Below are 20,058 nucleotides of genomic sequence, written 5' to 3' on the forward strand. Positions count from 1 at the left end.
TAGGACATTGCGTTGTGGCCGCAATTACCCACGTTCGAATCCTGGTCTCGGGCGATTGTGCTATATGTAGTTTTTGTTGTTTTGCGTCATATTTTGGGATTCTACATTAAATTCCATTTCAGAGTAACAGGTTACGAAACGTAATCACGCAGTCATGATAAACTGTAGATTAAATGCAAGTTCAATGCACTATACTTATTCGTCGCTTACTGAGTAGCACCTAATCAGGACATGACTGGCTAGCCGTGATCGTCTAGTGGATAGGACATTCCATTGTGACCGCAATAACCCAGGTTCGAAGCCTGGTCTCGGCAGATTGTGCGATATGTAGTTTTTGTTGTTTTGAGTCGTATTTTGGGATTCTACTTTCAATTCTTTTCCAGGGTAACAGGTTAGCAAACACAATAACGCAGTCATCATAAACTGTAGATTACATGCAAAATACATGCACTATACTTATTCATCGCTTACTGAGCATCACGTTGTTCGAACATGACTCTAGTTAGCCGTGATCGTCTAGTGGTTAGGACATTGTGTTGTGGCCGCAATAACCCAGGTTCGAATCCTGGTCTCGGCAGATTGTGCTATATGTAGTTCTTGTTGTTTTGAGTCGTATTTTGGGATTCTACATTCAATTCCATTTCAGAGTAACAGGTTACGAAACATAATCACGCAGTCATTATAAACTGTAGATTAAATGCAAATTTAATGCACTATACTTAGTCGTCGCTTACTGAGTAGCACCTAATCCGAACATGACTCTAGCTAGCCGTGATCGTCTAGTGGTTAGGACATTGCGTTGTGGCCGCAATAACCCAGGTTCGAATCCTGGTCTCGGCAGATTGTGCGATATGTAGTTTTTGTTGTTTTGAGTCGTATTTTGAGATTCTACATTCAATTCCATTTTAGAGTAACAGGTTACGAATCATAATCACGCAGTCATTATAAACTGTAGGTTAAATGCAAAATAAATGCACTATACTTATTCGTCGCTTACTGAGCATCACGTTATCCAAACATGACTCTAGCTAGCCGTGATCGTCTAGTGGTTAGGACATTGCGTTGTGGCCGCAATAACCCAGGTTCGAATCCTGGTCTCGGCACATTGTGCTATATGCAGTTTTTGTTGTTTTGCGTCGTATTTTGGGATTCTACATTCAATTTTACTTCCAGGGTAACAGGTTGGCAAACATAATCACGCAGTCATCATAAACTGTAGATTAAATGGAAGATCAATGCACTATACTTATTCGTCGCTTACTGAGCATCACGTTATCCGAATATGACTCTAGCTAGCCGTGATCGTCTAGTGGTTAGGACATTGCGTTGTGGCCGCAATAACCCAGGTTCGAATCCTGGTCTCGGCAGATTGTGCGATATGTAGTTTTTGTTGTTTTGAGTCGTATTTTGGGATTCTACTTTCAATTCTTTTCCAGGTTAACAGGTTAGCAAACATAATAACGCACTGCAGTCATCATAAACTGTAGATTAAATGCAAAATAAATGCACTATACTTATTCGTCGCTTACTGAGCATCACGTTCTCCGAACATGACTCTAGCTAGCCGTGATCGTCTAGTGGTTAGGACATTGCCTTGTGCCCGCAATAACCCAGTTTCGAATCCTGGTCTCGGCAGATTGTGCTATATGTAGTTTTTGTTGTTTTGCGTCGTATTTTGGAATTCTACATTCAATTCCATTTCAGAGTGATAGGTTAGCAAACATAATCACGCAGTCATTATAAACTGTAGATTAAATGCAAGTTTAATGCACTATACTTAGTCGTCGCTTACTGAGCATCACGTTATCCGAACATGACTCTAGCTAGCCGTGATCGTCTAGTGGTTGGGACATTGCGTTGTGGCCGCAATAACCCACGTTCGAATCCTGATCTCGGCAGATTGTGCTATATGTAGTTTTTGTTGTTTTGCGTCGTATTTTGGGATTCTACATTCAATTTTACTTCCAGGGTAACAGGTTGGCAAACATCATCACGCAGTCATCATAAACTGTAGATTAAATGGAAGATCAATGCACTATACTTATTCGTCGCTTACTGAGCATCACGTTATCCGAATATGACTCTAGCTAGCCGTGATCGTCTAGTGGTTAGGACATTGCGTTGTGGCCGCAATAACCCAGGTTCGAATCCTGGTCTCGGCAGATTGTGAGATATGTAGTTTTTGTTGTTTTGAGTCGTATTTTGGGATTCTACTGTCAATTCTTTTCCAGGTTAACAGGTTAGCAAACATAATAACGCACTGCAGTCATCATAAACTGTAGATTAAATGCAAAATAAATGCACTATACTTATTCGTCGCTTACTGAGCATCACGTTCTCCGAACATGACTCTAGCTAGCCGTGATCGTCTAGTGGTTAGGACATTGCCTTGTGCCCGCAATAACCCAGTTTCGAATCCTGGTCTCGGCAGATTGTGCTATATGTAGTTTTTGTTGTTTTGCGTCGTATTTTGGAATTCTACATTCAATTCCATTTCAGAGTGACAGGTTAGCAAACATAATCACGCAGTCATTATAAACTGTAGATTAAATGCAAGTTTAATGCACTATACTTAGTCGTCGCTTACTGAGCATCACGTTATCCGAACATGACTCTAGCTAGCCGTGATCGTCTAGTGGTTAGGACATTGCGTTGTGGCCGCAATAACCCACGTTCGAATCCTGATCTCGGTAGATTGTGCTATATGTAGTTTTTGTTGTTTTGCGTCGTATTTTGGGATTCTACATTCAATTTTACTTCCAGGGTAACAGGTTGGCAAACATAATCACGCAGTCATCATAAGCTGTAGATTAAATGCAAGATGAATGCACTATACATATTCGTCGCTTACTGAGTAGCACGTAATGCGAACATGACTCTAGCTAGCCGTGATCGTCTAGTGCTCAGGAAATTGCGTTGTGGCCGCAATAACCCAGGTTCGAATCCTGGTCTCGGCAGATTGTGCGTTATGTCGTTGATTTGTTATTTTGAGTCGTATTTTGGGATTCTACTTTCAATTCTTTTCCAGGGTAACAGGTTAGCAAACATAATAACGCCGTCATCATAAACTGTAAATTAAATGCAAAATAAATGCACTATACTTATTCGTCGCTTACTGAGTAGCACGTAATACGAACATGACTCTAGCTAGCCGTGATCGTCTAGTGGTTAGGACATTGTGTTGTGGCCGCAATAACCCAGGTTCGAATCCTGGTCTCGGCAGATTGAGCTATATGTAGTTTTTGTTGTTTTGCGTCTTATTTTGGGATTCTACATTCAATTTTACTTCCAGGGTAACAGGTTGGCAAACATAATCCCGCAGTCATCATAAACTGTAGATTAAATGCAAGTTTAATGCACTATACTTAGTCGTCGCTTACTGAGTAGCACCTAATCCGAACATGACTCTAGCTAGCCGTGATCGTCTAGTGGTTAGGACATTGCGTTGTGGCCGCAATAACCCAGGTTCGAATCCTGGTCTCGGCAGATTGTGCGATATGTAGTTTTTGTTGTTTTGAGTCGTATTTTGAGATTCTACATTCAATTCCATTTCAGACTAACAGGTTACGAATCATAATCACGCAGTCATTATAAACTGTAGATTAAATGCATAATAAATGCACTATACTTATTCGTCGCTTACTGAGCATCACGTTATCCGAACATGACTCTAACTAGCCGTGATCGTCTAGTGGTTAGGACATTGCGTTGTGGCCGCAATAACCCAGGTTCGAATCCTGGTCTCGGCACATTGTGCTATATGTGGTTTTTGTTGTTTTGCGTCGTATTTTGGGATTCTACATTCAATTTTACTTCCAGGGTAACAGGTTGGCAAACATAATCACGCAGTCATCATAAACTGTAGATTAAATGCAAGATCAATGCACTATACTTATTCGTCGCTTACTTAGCATCACGTTATACGAATATGACTCTAGCTAGCCGTGATCGTCTAGTGGTTCGGACATTTCGTTGTGGCCGCAATAACCCAGGTTCGAATCCTGGTCTCGGCAGATTGTGCGATATGTAGTTTTTGTTGTTTTGAGTCGTATTTTGGGATTCTACTTTCAATTCTTTTCCAGGTTAACAGGTTAGCAAACATAATAACGCACTGCAGGCATCATAAACTGTAGATTAAATGCAAAATATATGCACTATACTTATTCGTCGCTTACTGAGCATCACGTTATCCGAACATGACTCTAGCTAGCCGTGATCATCTAGTGGTTAGGACATTGCGTTGTGCCCGCAATAACCCAGTTTCGAATCCTGGTCTCGGCAGATTGTGCTATATGTAGTTTTTGTTGTTTTGCGTCGTATTTTGGAATTCTACATTCAATTCCATTTCAGAGTGACAGTTTAGCAAACATAATTACGCAGTCATCATAAACTGTAGATTAAATGCAAGATCAATGCACTATACTTATTCGTCGCTTACTGAGTAGCACCTAATCCGAACATGACTCTAGCTAGCCGTGATCGTCTAGTGGTTAGGACATTGCGTTGTGGCCGCAATAACCCAGGTTCGAATCCTGGTCTCGGCAGATTGTGCGATATGTAGTTTTTGTTGTTTTGAGTCGTTTTTTGGGATTCTACTTTCAATTCTTTTCCAGGTTAACAGGTTAGCAAACATAATAACGCACTGCAGGCATCATAAACTGTAGATTAAATGCAAAATAAATGCACTATACTTATTCGTCGCTTACTGAGCATCACGTAATGCGAACATGACTCTAGCTAGCCGTGATCGTCTAGTGGTCAGGAAATTGCGTTGTGGCCGCAATAACCCAGGTTCGAATCCTGGTCTCGGCAGATTGTGCTATATGTAGTTTTTGTTGTTTTGCGTCTTATTTTGGGATTCTACATTCAATTTTACTTCCAGGGTAACAGGTTGGCAAACATAATCCCGCAGTCATCATAAACTGTAAATTAAATGCAAAATAAATGCACTATACTTATTCGTCGCTTACTGAGTAGCACGTAATACGAACATGACTCTAGCTAGCCGTGATCGTCTAGTGGTTAGGACATTGTGTTGTGGCCGCAATAACCCAGGTTCGAATCCTGGTCTCGGCAGATTGTGCTATATGTAGTTTTTGTTGTTTTGCGTCTTATTTTGGGATTCTACATTCAATTTTACTTCCAGGGTAACAGGTTGGCAAACATAATCCCGCAGTCATCATAAACTGTGGATTAAATGCAAGATCAATGCACTATACTTATTCGTCGCTTACTGAGTAGCACGTAATCCGAACATGACTCTAGCTAGCCGTGATCGTCTAGTGGTTAGGACATTGCGTTGTGGCCGCAATAACCCAGGTTCGAATCCTGGTCTCGGCAGATTGTGCTATATGTAGTTCTTGTTGTTTTGAGTCGTATTTTGGGATTCTACATTCAATTCCATTTCAGAGTAACAGGTTACGAAACATAATCACGCAGTCATTATAAACTGTAGATTAAATGCAAGTTTAATGCACTATACTTAGTCGTCGCTTACTGAGTAGCACCTAATCCGAACATGACTCTAGCTAGCCGTGATCGGCTAGTGGTTAGGACATTGCGTTGTGGCCGCAATAACCCAGGTTCGAATCCTGGTCTCGGCAGATTGTGCGATATGTAGTTTTTGTTGTTTTGAGTCGTATTTTGAGATTCTACATTCAATTCCATTTCAGAGTAACAGGTTACGAATCATAATCACGCAGTCATTATAAACTGTAGATTAAATGCAAAATAAATGCACTATACTTATTCGTCGCTTACTGAGCATCACGTTATCCGAACATGACTCTAACTAGCCGTGATCGTCTAGTGGTTAGGACATTGCGTTGTGGCCGCAATAACCCAGGTTCGAATCCTGGTCTCGGCACATTGTGCTATATGTAGTTTTTGTTGTTTTGCGTCGTATTTTGGGATTCTACATTCAATTTTACTTCCAGGGTAACAGGTTGGCAAACATAATCACGCAGTCATCATAAACTGTAGATTAAATTCAAGATCAATGCACTATACTTATTCGTCGCTTACTTAGCATTACGTTATCCGAATATGACTCTAGCTAGCCGTGATCGTCTAGTGGTTCGGACATTTCGTTGTGGCCGCAACAACCCAGGTTCGAATCCTGGTCTCGGCAGATTGTGCGATATGTAGTTTTTGTTGTTTTGAGTCGTATTTTGGGATTCTACTTTCAATTCTTTTCCAGGTTAACAGGTTAGCAAACATAATAACGCACTGCAGGCATCATAAACTGTAGATTAAATGCAAAATATATGCACTATACTTATTCGTTGCTTACTGAGCATCACGTTATCCGAACATGACTCTAGCTAGCCGTGATCGTCTAGTGGTTAGGACATTGCGTTGTGCCCGCAATAACCCAGTTTCGAATCCTGGTCTCGGCAGATTGTGCTATATGTAGTTTTTGTTGTTTTGCGTCGTATTTTGGAATTCTACATTCAATTCCATTTCAGAGTGACAGGTTAGCAAACATAATTACGCAGTCATCATAAACTGTAGATTAAATGCAAGATCAATGCACTATACTTATTCGTCGCTTACTGAGTAGCACCTAATCCGAACATGACTCTAGCTAGCCGTGATCGTCTAGTGGTTAGGACATTGCGTTGTGGCCGCAATAACCCAGGTTCGAATCCTGGTCTCGGCAGATTGTGCGATATATAGTTTTTGTTGTTTTGAGTCGTTTTTTGGGATTCTACTTTCAATTCTTTTCCAGGTTAACAGGTTAGCAAACATAATAACGCACTGCAGGCATCATAAACTGTAGATTAAATGCAAAATAAATGCACTATACTTATTCGTCGCTTACTGAGCATCACGTTATCCGAACATGACTCTAGCTAGCCGTGATCGTCGAGTGGTTAGGACATTGCGTTGTGCCCGCAATAACCCAGTTTGGAATCCTGGTCTCGGCAGATTGTGCTATATGTAGTTTTTGTTGTTTTGCGTCGTATTTTGGAATTCTACATTCAATTCCATTTCAGAGTAACAGGTTGGCAAACATAATCACGCAGTCATCATAAACTGTAGATTAAATGCAAGATCAATGCACTATACTTATTCGTCGCTTACTGAGTAGCACCTAATCCGAACATGACTCTAGCTAGCCGTGATCGTCTAGTGGTTAGGACATTTCGTTGTGGCCGCAATAACCCAGGTTCGAATCCTGGTCTCGGCAGATTGTGCGATATGTAGTTTTTGTTCTTTTGAGTCGTATTTTGGGATTCTACATTCAATTCCATTTCAGAGTAACAGGTTACGAATCATAATCACGCAGTCATTATAAACTGTAGATTAAATGCAAAATAAATGCACTATACTTATTCGTCGCTTACTGAGCATCACGTTATCCGAATATGACTCTAGCTAGCCGTGATCGTCTAGTGGTTAGGACATTGCGTTGTGGCCGCAATAACCCAGGTTCGAATCCTGGTCTGGGCAGATTGTGCGTTATGTCGTTGTTTTGTTGTTTTGAGTCGTATTTTGGGATTCTACTTTCAATTCTTTTCCAGGTTAACAGGTTAGCGAACATAATAACGCACTGCAGTCATCATAAACTGTAGATTAAATGCAAAATAAATGCACTATACTTATTCGTCGCTTACTGAGCATCACGTTATCCGAACATGACTCTAGCTAGCCGTGATCGTCTAGTGGTTAGGACATTTCGTTGTGGCCGTAATAACCCAGGTTCGAATCCTGGTCTGGGCAGATTGTGCGTTATGTCGTTGTTTTGTTGTTTTGCGTCGTATTTTGGAATTCTACATTCAATTCCATTTCAGAGTGACTGGTTAGCAAACATAATTACGCAGTCATCATAAACTGTAGATTAAATGCAAGATCAATGCACTATACTTATTCGTCGCTTACTGAGTAGCACGTAATCCGAACATGACTCTAGCTAGCCGTGATCGTCTAGTGGTTAGGACATTGCGTTGTGGCCGCAATAACCCAGGTGCGAATCCTGGTCTCGGCAGATTGTGCGTTATGTCGTTGTTTTGTTATTTTGAGTCGTATTTTGGGATTCTACTTTCAATTCTTTTCCAGGGTAACAGGTTAGCAAACATAATAACGCAGTCATCATAAACTGTAGATTAAATGCAAAATAAATGCACTATACTTATTCGTCGCTTACTGAGTAGCACCAAATCAGGACATGACTGGCTAGCCGTGATTGTCTAGTGGATAGGACATTGCGTTGTGGCCGCAATAACCCAGGTTCGAATCCTGGTCTCGGGCGATTGTGCTATATGTAGTTTTTGTTGTTTTGCGTCGTATTTTGGGATTCTACATTCAATTTTACTTCCAGGGTAACAGGTTGGCAAACATAATCACGCAGTCATCATAAACTGTAGATTAAATGCATGATCAATGCACTATACTTATTCGTCGCTTACTGAGTAGCACGTAATGCGAACATGACTCTAGCTAGCCGTGATCGTCTAGTGGTTAGGACATTTCGTTGTGGCCGCAATAACCCAGGTTCGAATCCTGGTCTCGGCAGATTGTGCTATACGTAGTTCTTGTTGTTTTGAGTCGTATTTTGGGATTCTACATTCAATTCCATTTCAGAGTAACAGGTTACGAATCATAATCACGCAGTCATTATAAACTGTAGATTAAATGCAAAATAAATGCACTATACTTATTCGTCGCTTACTGAGCATCACGTTATCCGAATATGACTCTAGCTAGCCGTGATCGTCTAGTGGTTAGGACATTGCGTTGTGGCCGCAATAACCCAGGTTCGAATCCTGGTCTCGGCAGATTGTGCGATATGTAGTTTTTGTTGTTTTGAGTCGTATTTTGGGATTCTACTTTCAATTCTTTTCCAGGTTAACAGGTTAGCGAACATAATAACGCACTGCAGTCATCATAAACTGTAGATTAAATGCAAAATAAATGCACTATACTTATTCGTCGCTTACTGAGCATCACGTTATCCGAACATGACTCTAGCTAGCCGTGATCGTCTAGTGGTTAGGACATTTCGTTGTGGCCGTAATAACCCAGGTTCGAATCCTGGTCTGGGCAGATTGTGCGTTATGTCGTTGTTTTGTTGTTTTGCGTCGTATTTTGGAATTCTACATTCAATTCCATTTCAGAGTGACTGGTTAGCAAACATAATTACGCAGTCATCATAAACTGTAGATTAAATGCAAGATCAATGCACTATACTTATTCGTCGCTTACTGAGTAGCACGTAATCCGAACATGACTCTAGCTAGCCGTGATCGTCTAGTGGTTAGGACATTGCGTTGTGGCCGCAATAACCCAGGTGCGAATCCTGGTCTCGGCAGATTGTGCGTTATGTCGTTGTTTTGTTATTTTGAGTCGTATTTTGGGATTCTACTTTCAATTCTTTTCCAGGGTAACAGGTTAGCAAACATAATAACGCAGTCATCATAAACTGTAGATTAAATGCAAAATAAATGCACTATACTTATTCGTCGCTTACTGAGTAGCACCAAATCAGGACATGACTGGCTAGCCGTGATTGTCTAGTGGATAGGACATTGCGTTGTGGCCGCAATAACCCAGGTTCGAATCCTGGTCTCGGGCGATTGTGCTATATGTAGTTTTTGTTGTTTTGCGTCGTATTTTGGGATTCTACATTCAATTTTACTTCCAGGGTAACAGGTTGGCAAACATAATCACGCAGTCATCATAAACTGTAGATTAAATGCATGATCAATGCACTATACTTATTCGTCGCTTACTGAGTAGCACGTAATGCGAACATGACTCTAGCTAGCCGTGATCGTCTAGTGGTTAGGACATTGCGTTGTGGCCGCAATAACCCAGGTTCGAATCCTGGTCTCTGCATATTGTGCGTTATGTCGTTGTTTTGTTATTTTGAGTCGTATTTTGGGATTCTACATTCAATTCCATTTCAGAGTAACAGGTTACGAAACATAATCACGCAGTCATTATAAACTGTAAATTAAATGCAAGATCAATGCACTATACTTATTCGTCGCTTACTGAGTAGCACGTAATGCGAACATGACTCTAGCTAGCCGTGATCGTCTAGTGGTTAGGACATTGCGTTGTGGCCGCAATAACCCAGGTTCCAATCCTGGTCTCGGCAGATTGTGCTATATGTAGTTCTTGTTGTTTTGAGTCGTATTTTGGGATTCTACATTCAATTTTACTTCCAGGGTAACAGGTTGGCAAACATAATCACGCAGTCATTATAAACTGTAGATTAAATGCAAGATCAATGTACTATACTTATTCGTCGCTTACAGAGTAGCACGTAATGCGAACATGACTCTAGCTAGCCGTGATCGTCTAGTGGTCAGGAAATTGCGTTGTGGCCGCAATAACCCAGGTTCGAATCCTGGTCTCGGCAGATTGTGCGTTATGTCGTTGATTTGTTATTTTGAGTCGTATTTTGGGATTCTACTGTCAATTCTTTTCCAGGGTAACAGGTTAGCAAACATAATAACGCAGTCATCATAAACTGTAAATTAAATGCAAAATAAATGCACTATACTTATTCGTCGCTTACTGAGTAGCACGTGATCCGAACATGACTCTAGCTAGCCGTGATCGTCTAGTGGTTAGGACATTGCGTTGTGGCCGCAATAACCCAGGTTCGAATCCTGGTCTCGGCAGATTGTGCTATACGTAGTTCTTGTTGTTTTGAGTCGTATTTTGGGATGCTACATTCAATTCCATTTCAGAGAAACAGGTTACGAAACATAATTACGCAGTCATCATAAACTGTAGATTAAATGCAAGATCAATGCACTATACTTATTCGTCGCTTACTGAGTAGCACGTAATCCGAACATGACTCTAGCTAGCCGTGATCGTCTAGTGGTTAGGACATTGCGTTGTGGCCGCAATAACCCAGGTGCGAATCCTGGTCTCGGCAGATTGTGCGTTATGTCGTTGTTTTGTTATTTTGAGTCGTATTTTGGGATTCTACTTTCAATTCTTTTCCAGGGTAACAGGTTAGCAAACATAATAACGCAGTCATCATAAACTGTAGATTAAATGCAAAATAAATGCACTATACTTATTCGTCGCTTACTGAGCATCACGTTATCCGAACATGACTCTAGCTAGCCGTGATCGTCTAGTGGTTAGGACATTGCGTTGTGGCCGCAATAACCCAGTTTCGAATCCTGGTCCCGGTAGATTGTGCGATATGTAGTTCTTGTTGTTTTGAGTCGTCTAGTGGTTAGGACATTGCGTTGTGGCCGCAATAACCCAGGTTCGAATCCTGGTCTCGGCACATTGTGCTATATGTAGTTTTTGTTGTTTTGCGTCGTATTTTGGGATTCTACATTCAATTTTACTTCCAGGGTAACAGGTTGGCAAACATAATCACGCAGTCATCATAAACTGTAGATTAAATGCAAGATCAATGCACTATACTTATTCGTCGCTTACTGAGCATCACGTTATCCGAACATGACTCTAGCTACCCGTGATCGTCTAGTGGTTCGGACATTGCGTTGTGGTCGCAATAACCCAGGTTCGAACCCTGGTCTCGGCAGGTTGTGCGATATGTAGTTTTTGTTGTTTTGAGTCGTATTTTGAGATTCTACATTCAATTCCATTTCAGAGTAACAGGTTACGAATCATAATCACGCAGTTATTATAAACTGTAGATTAAATGCAAAATAAATGCACTATACTTATTCGTCGCTTACTGAGCATCACGTTATCCGAACATGACTCTAGCTAGCCGTGATCGTCTAGTGGTTAGGAGATTGCGTTGTGGCCGCAATAACCCAGGTTCGAATCCTGGTCTCGGCACATTGTGCTATATGTAGTTTTTGTTGTTTTGCGTCGTATTTTGGGATTCTACATTCAATTTTACTTCCAGGGTAACAGGTTGGCAAACATAATCACGCAGTCATCATAAACTGTAGATTAAATGCAAGATCAATGCACTATACTTATTCGTCGCTTACTGAGCATCACGTTATCCGAATATGACTCTAGCTAGCCGTGATCGTCTAGTGGTTAGGACATTGCGTTGTGGTCGCAATAACCCAGGTTCGAACCCTGGTCTCGGCAGATTGTGCGATATGTAGTTTTTGTTGTTTTGAGTCGTATTTTGAGATTCTACATTCAATTCCATTTCAGAGTAACAGGTTACGAATCATAATCACGCAGTCATTATAAACTGTAGATTAAATGCAAAATAAATGCACTATACTTATTCGTCGCTTACTGAGCATCACGTTATCCGAACATGACTCTAGCTAGCCGTGATCGTCTAGTGGTTAGGACATTGCGTTGTGGCCGCAATAACCCAGGTTCGAATCCTGGTCTCGGCAGATTGTGCTATATGTAGTTTTTGTTGTTTTGCGTCGTATTTTGGGATTCTACATTCAATTTTACTTCCAGGGTAACAGGTTGGCAAACATAATCCCGCAGTCATCATAAGCTGTAGATTAAATGCAAGATCAATGCACTATACTTATTCGTCGCTTACTGAGTAGCACGTAATCCGAACATGACTCTAGCTAGCCGTGATCGTCTAGTGGTTAGGACATTGCGTTGTGGCCGCAATAACCCAGGTTCGAATCCTGGTCTCGGCAGATTGTGCTATATGTAGTTCTTGTTGTTTTGAGTCGTATTTTGGGATTCTACATTCAATTCCATTTCAGAGTAACAGGTTACGAAACATAATCACGCAGTCATTATAAACAGTAGATTAAATGCAAGTTTAATGCACTATACTTATTCGTCGCTTACTGAGTAGCACCTAATTATATAATCCGAACATGACTCTAGCTAGCCGTGATCGTCTAGTGGTTAGGACATTGCGTTGTGGTCGCAATAACCCAGGTTCGAACCCTGGTCTCGGCAGATTGTGCGATATGTAGTTTTTGTTGTTTTGAGTCGTATTTTGAGATTCTACATTCAATTCCATTTCAGAGTAACAGGTTACGAATCATAATCACGCAGTCATTATAAACTGTAGATTAAATGCAAAATAAATGCACTATACTTATTCGTCGATTACTGAGCATCACGTTATCCGAATATGACTCTAGCTAGCCGTGATCGTCTAGTGGTTAGGACATTGCGTTGTGGTCGCAATAACCCAGGTTCGAACCCTGGTCTCGGCAGATTGTGCGATATGTAGTTTTTGTTGTTTTGAGTCGTATTTTGAGATTCTACATTCAATTCCATTTCAGAGTAACAGGTTACGAAACATAATCACGCAGTCATTATAAACAGTAGATTAAATGCAAGTTTAATGCACTATACTTATTCGTCGCTTACTGAGTAGCACCTAATTATATAATCCGAACATGACTCTAGCTAGCCGTGATCGTCTAGTGGTTAGGACATTGCGTTGTGGTCGCAATAACCCAGGTTCGAACCCTGGTCTCGGCAGATTGTGCGATATGTAGTTTTTGTTGTTTTGAGTCGTATTTTGAGATTCTACATTCAATTCCATTTCAGAGTAACAGGTTACGAATCATAATCACGCAGTCATTATAAACTGTAGATTAAATGCAAAATAAATGCACTATACTTATTCGTCGCTTACTGAGCATAACGTTATCCGAACATGACTCTAGCTAGCCGTGATCGTCTAGTGGTTAGGACATTGCGTTGTGGCCGCAATAACCCAGGTTCGAATCCTGGTCTCGGCACATTGTGCTATATGTAGTTTTTGTTGTTTTGCGTCGTATTTTGGGATTCTACATTCAATTTTACTTCCAGGGTAACAGGTTGGCAAACATAATCACGCAGTCATCATAAACTGTAGATTAAATGCAAGATCAATGCACTATACTTATTCGTCGCTTACTGAGCATCACGTTATCCGAACATGACTCTAGCTACCCGTGATCGTCTAGTGGTTCGGACATTGCGTTGTGGTCGCAATAACCCAGGTTCGAACCCTGGTCTCGGCAGGTTGTGCGATATGTAGTTTTTGTTGTTTTGAGTCGTATTTTGAGATTCTACATTCAATTCCATTTCAGAGTAACAGGTTACGAATCATAATCACGCAGTTATTATAAACTGTAGATTAAATGCAAAATAAATGCACTATACTTATTCGTCGCTTACTGAGCATCACGTTATCCGAACATGACTCTAGCTAGCCGTGATCGTCTAGTGGTTAGGAGATTGCGTTGTGGCCGCAATAACCCAGGTTCGAATCCTGGTCTCGGCACATTGTGCTATATGTAGTTTTTGTTGTTTTGCGTCGTATTTTGGGATTCTACATTCAATTTTACTTCCAGGGTAACAGGTTGGCAAACATAATCACGCAGTCATCATAAACTGTAGATTAAATGCAAGATCAATGCACTATACTTATTCGTCGCTTACTGAGCATCACGTTATCCGAATATGACTCTAGCTAGCCGTGATCGTCTAGTGGTTAGGACATTGCGTTGTGGTCGCAATAACCCAGGTTCGAACCCTGGTCTCGGCAGATTGTGCGATATGTAGTTTTTGTTGTTTTGAGTCGTATTTTGAGATTCTACATTCAATTCCATTTCAGAGTAACAGGTTACGAATCATAATCACGCAGTCATTATAAACTGTAGATTAAATGCAAAATAAATGCACTATACTTATTCGTCGCTTACTGAGCATCACGTTATCCGAACATGACTCTAGCTAGCCGTGATCGTCTAGTGGTTAGGACATTGCGTTGTGGCCGCAATAACCCAGGTTCGAATCCTGGTCTCGGCAGATTGTGCTATATGTAGTTTTTGTTGTTTTGCGTCGTATTTTGGGATTCTACATTCAATTTTACTTCCAGGGTAACAGGTTGGCAAACATAATCCCGCAGTCATCATAAGCTGTAGATTAAATGCAAGATCAATGCACTATACTTATTCCTCGCTTACTGAGTAGCACGTAATCCGAACATGACTCTAGCTAGCCGTGATCGTCTAGTGGTTAGGACATTGCGTTGTGGCCGCAATAACCCAGGTTCGAATCCTGGTCTCGGCAGATTGTGCTATATGTAGTTCTTGTTGTTTTGAGTCGTATTTTGGGATTCTACATTCAATTCCATTTCAGAGTAACAGGTTACGAAACATAATCACGCAGTCATTATAAACAGTAGATTAAATGCAAGTTTAATGCACTATACTTATTCGTCGCTTACTGAGTAGCACCTAATTATATAATCCGAACATGACTCTAGCTAGCCGTGATCGTCTAGTGGTTAGGACATTGCGTTGTGGTCGCAATACCCCAGGTTCGAACCCTGGTCTCGGCAGATTGTGCGATATGCAGTTTTTGTTGTTTTGAGTCGTATTTTGAGATTCTACATTCAATTCCATTTCAGAGTAACAGGTTACGAATCATAATCACGCAGTCATTATAAACTGTAGATTAAATGCAAAATAAATGCACTATACTTATTCGTCGCTTACTGAGCATCACGTTATCCGAACATGACTCTAGCTAGCCGTGATCGTCTAGTGGTTAGGACATTGCGTTGTGGCCGCAATAACCCAGGTTCGAATCCTGGTCTCGGCACATTGTGCTATATGTAGTTTTTGTTGTTTTGCGTCGTATTTTGGGATTCTACATTCAATTTTACTTCCAGGGTAACAGGTTGGCAAACATAATCACGCAGTCATCATAAACTGTAGATTAAATGCAAGATCAATGCACTATACTTATTCGTCGCTTACTGAGCATCACGTTATCCGAACATGACTCTAGCTAGCCGTGATCGTCTAGTGGTTAGGACATTGCGTTGTGGCCGCAATAACCCAGGTTCGAATCCTGGTCTCGGCACATTGTGCTATATGTAGTTTTTGTTGTTTTGCGTCGTATTTTGGGATTCTACATTCAATTTTACTTCCAGGGTAACAGGTTGGCAAACATAATCACGCAGTCATCATAAACTGTAGATTAAATGCAAGATCAATGCACTATACTTATTCGTCGCTTACTGAGCATCACGTTATCCGAATATGACTCTAGCTAGCCGTGATCGTCTAGTGGTTAGGACATTGCGTTGTGGCCGCAATAACCCAGGTTCGAATCCTGGTCTAGGCAGATTGTGCGATATGTAGTTTTTGTTGTTTTGAGTCGTATTTTGGGATTCTACTTTCAATTCTTTTCCAGGTTAACAGGTTAGCAAACATAATAACGCACTGCATTCATCATAAACTGTAGATTAAATGCAAAATAAATGCACTATACTTATTCGTCGCTTACTGAGCATCACGTTATCCGAACATGACTCTAGCTAGCCGTGATCGTCTAGTGGTTAGGACATTGCGTTGTGCCCGCAATAACCCAGTTTCGAATCCTGGTCTCGGCAGATTGTGCTATATGTAGTTTTTGTTGTTTTGAGTCATATTTTGAGATTCTACATTCAATTCCATTTCAGAGTAACAGGTTACGAATCATAATCACGCAGTCATTATAAACTGTAGATTAAATGCAAAATAAATGCACTATACTTATTCGTCGCTTACTGAGCATCACGTTATCCGAACATGACTCTAGCTAGCCGTGATCGTCTAGTGGTTAGGACATTGCGTTGTGGCCGCAATAACCCAGGTTCGAATCCTGGTCTCGGCACATTGTGCTATATGTAGTTTTTGTTGTTTTGCGTCGTATTTTGGAATTCTACATTCAATTCCATTTCAGAGTGACAGGTTAGCAAACATAATTACGCAGTCATCATAAACTGTAGATTAAATGCAAGATCAATGCACTATACTTATTCGTCGCTTACTGAGTAGCACGTAATCCGAACATGACTCTAGCTAGCCGTGATCGTCTAGTGGTTAGGACATTGCGTTGTGGCCGCAATAACCCAGGTTCGAATCCTGGTCTAGGCAGATTGTGCGATATGTAGTTTTTGTTGTTTTGAGTCGTATTTTGGGATTCTACTTTCAATTCTTTTCCAGGTTAACAGGTTAGCAAACATAATAACGCACTGCAGTCATCATAAACTGTAGATTAAATGCAAAATAAATGCACTATACTTATTCGTCGCTTACTGAGCATCACGTTATCCGAACATGACTCTAGCTAGCCGTGATCGTCTAGTGGTTAGGACATTGCGTTGTGCCCGCAATAACCCAGTTTCGAATCCTGGTCTCGGCAGATAGTGCTATATGTAGTTTTTGTTGTTTTGCGTCGTATTTTGGAATTCTACATTCAATTCCATTTCAGAGTGACAGGTTAGCAAACATAATTACGCAGTCATCATAAACTGTAGATTAAATGCAAAATAAATGCACTATACTTATTCGTCGCTTACTGAGCATCACGTTATCCGAACATGACTCTAGCTAGCCGTGATCGTCTAGTGGTTAGGACATTGCGTTGTGGCCGCAATAACCCAGGTTCGAATCCTGGTCTCGGCAGATTGTGCTATATGTAGTTTTTGTTGTTTTGCGTCATATTTTAAGATTCTACATTCAATTCCATTTCAGAGTAACAGGTTACGAAACGTAATCACGCAGTCATTATAAACTGTAGATTAAATGCAAGTTCAATGCACTATACTTATTCGTCGCTTACTGAGTAGCACCTAATCAGGACATGACTGGCTAGCCGTGATTGTCTATTGGATAGGACATTGCGTTGTGGCCGCAATAACCCACGTTCGAATCCTGGTCTCGGGCGATTGTGCTATATGTAGTTTTTGTTGTTTTGCGTCATATTTTGGGATTCTACATTAAATTCCATTTCAGAGTAACAGGTTACGAAACGTAATCACGCAGTCATAATAAACTGTAGATTAAATGCAAGTTCAATGCACTATACTTATTCGTCGCTTACTGAGTAGCACCTAATCAGGACATGACTGGCTAGCCGTGATCGTCTAGTGGATAGGACATTCCATTGTGACCGCAATAACCCAGGTTCGAAGCCTGGTCTCGGCAGATTGTGCGATATGTAGTTTTTGTTGTTTTGAGTCGTATTTTGGGATTCTACTTTCAATTCTTTTCCAGGGTAACAGGTTAGCAAACACAATAACGCAGTCATCATAAACTGTAGATTACATGCAAAATACATGCACTATACTTATTCATCGCTTACTGAGCATCACGTTGTCCGAACATGACTCTAGTTAGCCGTGATCGTCTAGTGGTTAGGACATTGTGTTGTGGCCGCAATAACCCAGGTTCGAATCCTGGTCTCGGCAGATTGTGCTATATGTAGTTTTTGTTGTTTTGCGTCATATTTTAAGATTCTACATTCAATTCCATTTCAGAGTAACAGGTTACGAAACGTAATCACGCAGTCATTATAAACTGTAGATTAAATGCAAGTTCAATGCACTATACTTATTCGTCGCTTACTGAGTAGCACCTAATCAGGACATGACTGGCTAGCCGTGATTGTCTAGTGGATAGGACATTGCGTTGTGGCCGCAATAACCCACGTTCGAATCCTGGTCTCGGGCGATTGTGCTATATGTAGTTTTTGTTGTTTTGCGTCATATTTTGGGATTCTACATTAAATTCCATTTCAGAGTAACAGGTTACGAAACGTAATCACGCAGTCATGATAAACTGTAGATTAAATGCAAGTTCAATGCACTATACTTATTCGTCGCTTACTGAGTAGCACCTAATCAGGACATGACTGGCTAGCCGTGATCGTCTAGTGGATAGGACATTCCATTGTGACCGCAATAACCCAGGTTCGAAGCCTGGTCTCGGCAGATTGTGCGATATGTAGTTTTTGTTGTTTTGAGTCGTATTTTGGGATTCTACTTTCAATTCTTTTCCAGGGTAACAGGTTAGCAAACACAATAACGCAGTCATCATAAACTGTAGATTACATGCAAAATACATGCACTATACTTATTCATCGCTTACTGAGCATCACGTTGTTCGAACATGACTCTAGTTAGCCGTGATCGTCTAGTGGTTAGGACATTGTGTTGTGGCCGCAATAACCCAGGTTCGAATCCTGGTCTCGGCAGATTGTGCTATATGTAGTTCTTGTTGTTTTGAGTCGTATTTTGGGATTCTACATTCAATTCCATTTCAGAGTAACAGGTTACGAAACATAATCACGCAGTCATTATAAACTGTAGATTAAATGCAAATTTAATGCACTATACTTAGTCGTCGCTTACTGAGTAGCACCTAATCCGAACATGACTCTAGCTAGCCGTGATCGTCTAGTGGTTAGGACATTGCGTTGTGGCCGCAATAACCCAGGTTCGAATCCTGGTCTCGGCAGATTGTGCGATATGTAGTTTTTGTTGTTTTGAGTCGTATTTTGAGATTCTACATTCAATTCCATTTTAGAGTAACAGGTTACGAATCATAATCACGCAGTCATTATAAACTGTAGGTTAAATGCAAAATAAATGCACTATACTTATTCGTCGCTTACTGAGCATCACGTTATCCAAACATGACTCTAGCTAGCCGTGATCGTCTAGTGGTTAGGACATTGCGTTGTGGCCGCAATAACCCAGGTTCGAATCCTGGTCTCGGCACATTGTGCTATATGCAGTTTTTGTTGTTTTGCGTCGTATTTTGGGATTCTACATTCAATTTTACTTCCAGGGTAACAGGTTGGCAAACATAATCACGCAGTCATCATAAACTGTAGATTAAATGGAAGATCAATGCACTATACTTATTCGTCGCTTACTGAGCATCACGTTATCCGAATATGACTCTAGCTAGCCGTGATCGTCTAGTGGTTAGGACATTGCGTTGTGGCCGCAATAACCCAGGTTCGAATCCTGGTCTCGGCAGATTGTGCGATATGTAGTTTTTGTTGTTTTGAGTCGTATTTTGGGATTCTACTTTCAATTCTTTTCCAGGTTAACAGGTTAGCAAACATAATAACGCACTGCAGTCATCATAAACTGTAGATTAAATGCAAAATAAATGCACTATACTTATTCGTCGCTTACTGAGCATCACGTTCTCCGAACATGACTCTAGCTAGCCGTGATCGTCTAGTGGTTAGGACATTGCGTTGTGGCCGCAATAACCCAGGTTCGAATCCTGGTCTCGGCACATTGTGCTATATGTAGTTTTTGTTGTTTTGCGTCGTATTTTGGAATTCTACATTCAATTCCATTTCAGAGTGACAGGT

The 20,058-nt window shown here is 40.9% G+C and overlaps 36 non-coding genes across 36 annotated transcripts; all 36 read left to right on the plus strand.

Moving 5' to 3' along the window:
* Positions 1-505: 505 nt before the first annotated feature.
* Positions 506-577, plus strand: TRNAH-GUG (transfer RNA histidin (anticodon GUG)). The gene has a single exon. It is a non-coding gene; the product is annotated as a tRNA-His (tRNA).
* A 191-nt stretch (positions 578-768) lies between these two features.
* Positions 769-840, plus strand: TRNAH-GUG (transfer RNA histidin (anticodon GUG)). Its single transcript has one exon. It is a non-coding gene; the product is annotated as a tRNA-His (tRNA).
* Positions 841-1,031: 191 nt separating this feature from the next.
* Positions 1,032-1,103, plus strand: TRNAH-GUG (transfer RNA histidin (anticodon GUG)). The gene has a single exon. It is a non-coding gene; the product is annotated as a tRNA-His (tRNA).
* A 192-nt stretch (positions 1,104-1,295) lies between these two features.
* On the plus strand, positions 1,296-1,367 carry TRNAH-GUG (transfer RNA histidin (anticodon GUG)). The gene has a single exon. It is a non-coding gene; the product is annotated as a tRNA-His (tRNA).
* A 723-nt stretch (positions 1,368-2,090) lies between these two features.
* Positions 2,091-2,162, plus strand: TRNAH-GUG (transfer RNA histidin (anticodon GUG)). Its single transcript has one exon. It is a non-coding gene; the product is annotated as a tRNA-His (tRNA).
* Positions 2,163-3,150: 988 nt separating this feature from the next.
* Positions 3,151-3,222, plus strand: TRNAH-GUG (transfer RNA histidin (anticodon GUG)). Its single transcript has one exon. It is a non-coding gene; the product is annotated as a tRNA-His (tRNA).
* A 192-nt stretch (positions 3,223-3,414) lies between these two features.
* On the plus strand, positions 3,415-3,486 carry TRNAH-GUG (transfer RNA histidin (anticodon GUG)). Its single transcript has one exon. It is a non-coding gene; the product is annotated as a tRNA-His (tRNA).
* Positions 3,487-3,677: 191 nt separating this feature from the next.
* Positions 3,678-3,749, plus strand: TRNAH-GUG (transfer RNA histidin (anticodon GUG)). Its single transcript has one exon. It is a non-coding gene; the product is annotated as a tRNA-His (tRNA).
* Positions 3,750-4,472: 723 nt separating this feature from the next.
* Positions 4,473-4,544, plus strand: TRNAH-GUG (transfer RNA histidin (anticodon GUG)). Its single transcript has one exon. It is a non-coding gene; the product is annotated as a tRNA-His (tRNA).
* Positions 4,545-5,004: 460 nt separating this feature from the next.
* On the plus strand, positions 5,005-5,076 carry TRNAH-GUG (transfer RNA histidin (anticodon GUG)). Its single transcript has one exon. It is a non-coding gene; the product is annotated as a tRNA-His (tRNA).
* A 192-nt stretch (positions 5,077-5,268) lies between these two features.
* TRNAH-GUG (transfer RNA histidin (anticodon GUG)) lies at positions 5,269-5,340 on the plus strand. The gene has a single exon. It is a non-coding gene; the product is annotated as a tRNA-His (tRNA).
* Positions 5,341-5,794: 454 nt separating this feature from the next.
* On the plus strand, positions 5,795-5,866 carry TRNAH-GUG (transfer RNA histidin (anticodon GUG)). The gene has a single exon. It is a non-coding gene; the product is annotated as a tRNA-His (tRNA).
* A 723-nt stretch (positions 5,867-6,589) lies between these two features.
* On the plus strand, positions 6,590-6,661 carry TRNAH-GUG (transfer RNA histidin (anticodon GUG)). The gene has a single exon. It is a non-coding gene; the product is annotated as a tRNA-His (tRNA).
* A 2,047-nt stretch (positions 6,662-8,708) lies between these two features.
* On the plus strand, positions 8,709-8,780 carry TRNAH-GUG (transfer RNA histidin (anticodon GUG)). The gene has a single exon. It is a non-coding gene; the product is annotated as a tRNA-His (tRNA).
* Positions 8,781-10,562: 1,782 nt separating this feature from the next.
* TRNAH-GUG (transfer RNA histidin (anticodon GUG)) lies at positions 10,563-10,634 on the plus strand. The gene has a single exon. It is a non-coding gene; the product is annotated as a tRNA-His (tRNA).
* Positions 10,635-11,979: 1,345 nt separating this feature from the next.
* Positions 11,980-12,051, plus strand: TRNAH-GUG (transfer RNA histidin (anticodon GUG)). Its single transcript has one exon. It is a non-coding gene; the product is annotated as a tRNA-His (tRNA).
* Positions 12,052-12,242: 191 nt separating this feature from the next.
* On the plus strand, positions 12,243-12,314 carry TRNAH-GUG (transfer RNA histidin (anticodon GUG)). Its single transcript has one exon. It is a non-coding gene; the product is annotated as a tRNA-His (tRNA).
* Positions 12,315-12,506: 192 nt separating this feature from the next.
* TRNAH-GUG (transfer RNA histidin (anticodon GUG)) lies at positions 12,507-12,578 on the plus strand. The gene has a single exon. It is a non-coding gene; the product is annotated as a tRNA-His (tRNA).
* A 199-nt stretch (positions 12,579-12,777) lies between these two features.
* TRNAH-GUG (transfer RNA histidin (anticodon GUG)) lies at positions 12,778-12,849 on the plus strand. Its single transcript has one exon. It is a non-coding gene; the product is annotated as a tRNA-His (tRNA).
* Positions 12,850-13,040: 191 nt separating this feature from the next.
* On the plus strand, positions 13,041-13,112 carry TRNAH-GUG (transfer RNA histidin (anticodon GUG)). Its single transcript has one exon. It is a non-coding gene; the product is annotated as a tRNA-His (tRNA).
* Positions 13,113-13,311: 199 nt separating this feature from the next.
* On the plus strand, positions 13,312-13,383 carry TRNAH-GUG (transfer RNA histidin (anticodon GUG)). Its single transcript has one exon. It is a non-coding gene; the product is annotated as a tRNA-His (tRNA).
* A 191-nt stretch (positions 13,384-13,574) lies between these two features.
* TRNAH-GUG (transfer RNA histidin (anticodon GUG)) lies at positions 13,575-13,646 on the plus strand. The gene has a single exon. It is a non-coding gene; the product is annotated as a tRNA-His (tRNA).
* Positions 13,647-14,365: 719 nt separating this feature from the next.
* Positions 14,366-14,437, plus strand: TRNAH-GUG (transfer RNA histidin (anticodon GUG)). The gene has a single exon. It is a non-coding gene; the product is annotated as a tRNA-His (tRNA).
* A 191-nt stretch (positions 14,438-14,628) lies between these two features.
* TRNAH-GUG (transfer RNA histidin (anticodon GUG)) lies at positions 14,629-14,700 on the plus strand. The gene has a single exon. It is a non-coding gene; the product is annotated as a tRNA-His (tRNA).
* A 192-nt stretch (positions 14,701-14,892) lies between these two features.
* TRNAH-GUG (transfer RNA histidin (anticodon GUG)) lies at positions 14,893-14,964 on the plus strand. The gene has a single exon. It is a non-coding gene; the product is annotated as a tRNA-His (tRNA).
* Positions 14,965-15,163: 199 nt separating this feature from the next.
* On the plus strand, positions 15,164-15,235 carry TRNAH-GUG (transfer RNA histidin (anticodon GUG)). Its single transcript has one exon. It is a non-coding gene; the product is annotated as a tRNA-His (tRNA).
* Positions 15,236-15,426: 191 nt separating this feature from the next.
* Positions 15,427-15,498, plus strand: TRNAH-GUG (transfer RNA histidin (anticodon GUG)). The gene has a single exon. It is a non-coding gene; the product is annotated as a tRNA-His (tRNA).
* Positions 15,499-15,690: 192 nt separating this feature from the next.
* On the plus strand, positions 15,691-15,762 carry TRNAH-GUG (transfer RNA histidin (anticodon GUG)). Its single transcript has one exon. It is a non-coding gene; the product is annotated as a tRNA-His (tRNA).
* A 723-nt stretch (positions 15,763-16,485) lies between these two features.
* TRNAH-GUG (transfer RNA histidin (anticodon GUG)) lies at positions 16,486-16,557 on the plus strand. Its single transcript has one exon. It is a non-coding gene; the product is annotated as a tRNA-His (tRNA).
* Positions 16,558-17,279: 722 nt separating this feature from the next.
* TRNAH-GUG (transfer RNA histidin (anticodon GUG)) lies at positions 17,280-17,351 on the plus strand. Its single transcript has one exon. It is a non-coding gene; the product is annotated as a tRNA-His (tRNA).
* Positions 17,352-18,064: 713 nt separating this feature from the next.
* Positions 18,065-18,136, plus strand: TRNAH-GUG (transfer RNA histidin (anticodon GUG)). The gene has a single exon. It is a non-coding gene; the product is annotated as a tRNA-His (tRNA).
* Positions 18,137-18,849: 713 nt separating this feature from the next.
* On the plus strand, positions 18,850-18,921 carry TRNAH-GUG (transfer RNA histidin (anticodon GUG)). Its single transcript has one exon. It is a non-coding gene; the product is annotated as a tRNA-His (tRNA).
* Positions 18,922-19,112: 191 nt separating this feature from the next.
* Positions 19,113-19,184, plus strand: TRNAH-GUG (transfer RNA histidin (anticodon GUG)). Its single transcript has one exon. It is a non-coding gene; the product is annotated as a tRNA-His (tRNA).
* Positions 19,185-19,375: 191 nt separating this feature from the next.
* Positions 19,376-19,447, plus strand: TRNAH-GUG (transfer RNA histidin (anticodon GUG)). Its single transcript has one exon. It is a non-coding gene; the product is annotated as a tRNA-His (tRNA).
* Positions 19,448-19,639: 192 nt separating this feature from the next.
* TRNAH-GUG (transfer RNA histidin (anticodon GUG)) lies at positions 19,640-19,711 on the plus strand. Its single transcript has one exon. It is a non-coding gene; the product is annotated as a tRNA-His (tRNA).
* A 196-nt stretch (positions 19,712-19,907) lies between these two features.
* On the plus strand, positions 19,908-19,979 carry TRNAH-GUG (transfer RNA histidin (anticodon GUG)). Its single transcript has one exon. It is a non-coding gene; the product is annotated as a tRNA-His (tRNA).
* The last annotated feature ends 79 nt before the right edge of the window (positions 19,980-20,058 follow it).

This window comes from Saccoglossus kowalevskii, chromosome 6, assembly GCF_978046115.1.
Source record: "Saccoglossus kowalevskii chromosome 6, keSacKowa6.1, whole genome shotgun sequence".
Lineage (NCBI taxonomy): Eukaryota > Metazoa > Hemichordata > Enteropneusta > Harrimaniidae > Saccoglossus > Saccoglossus kowalevskii.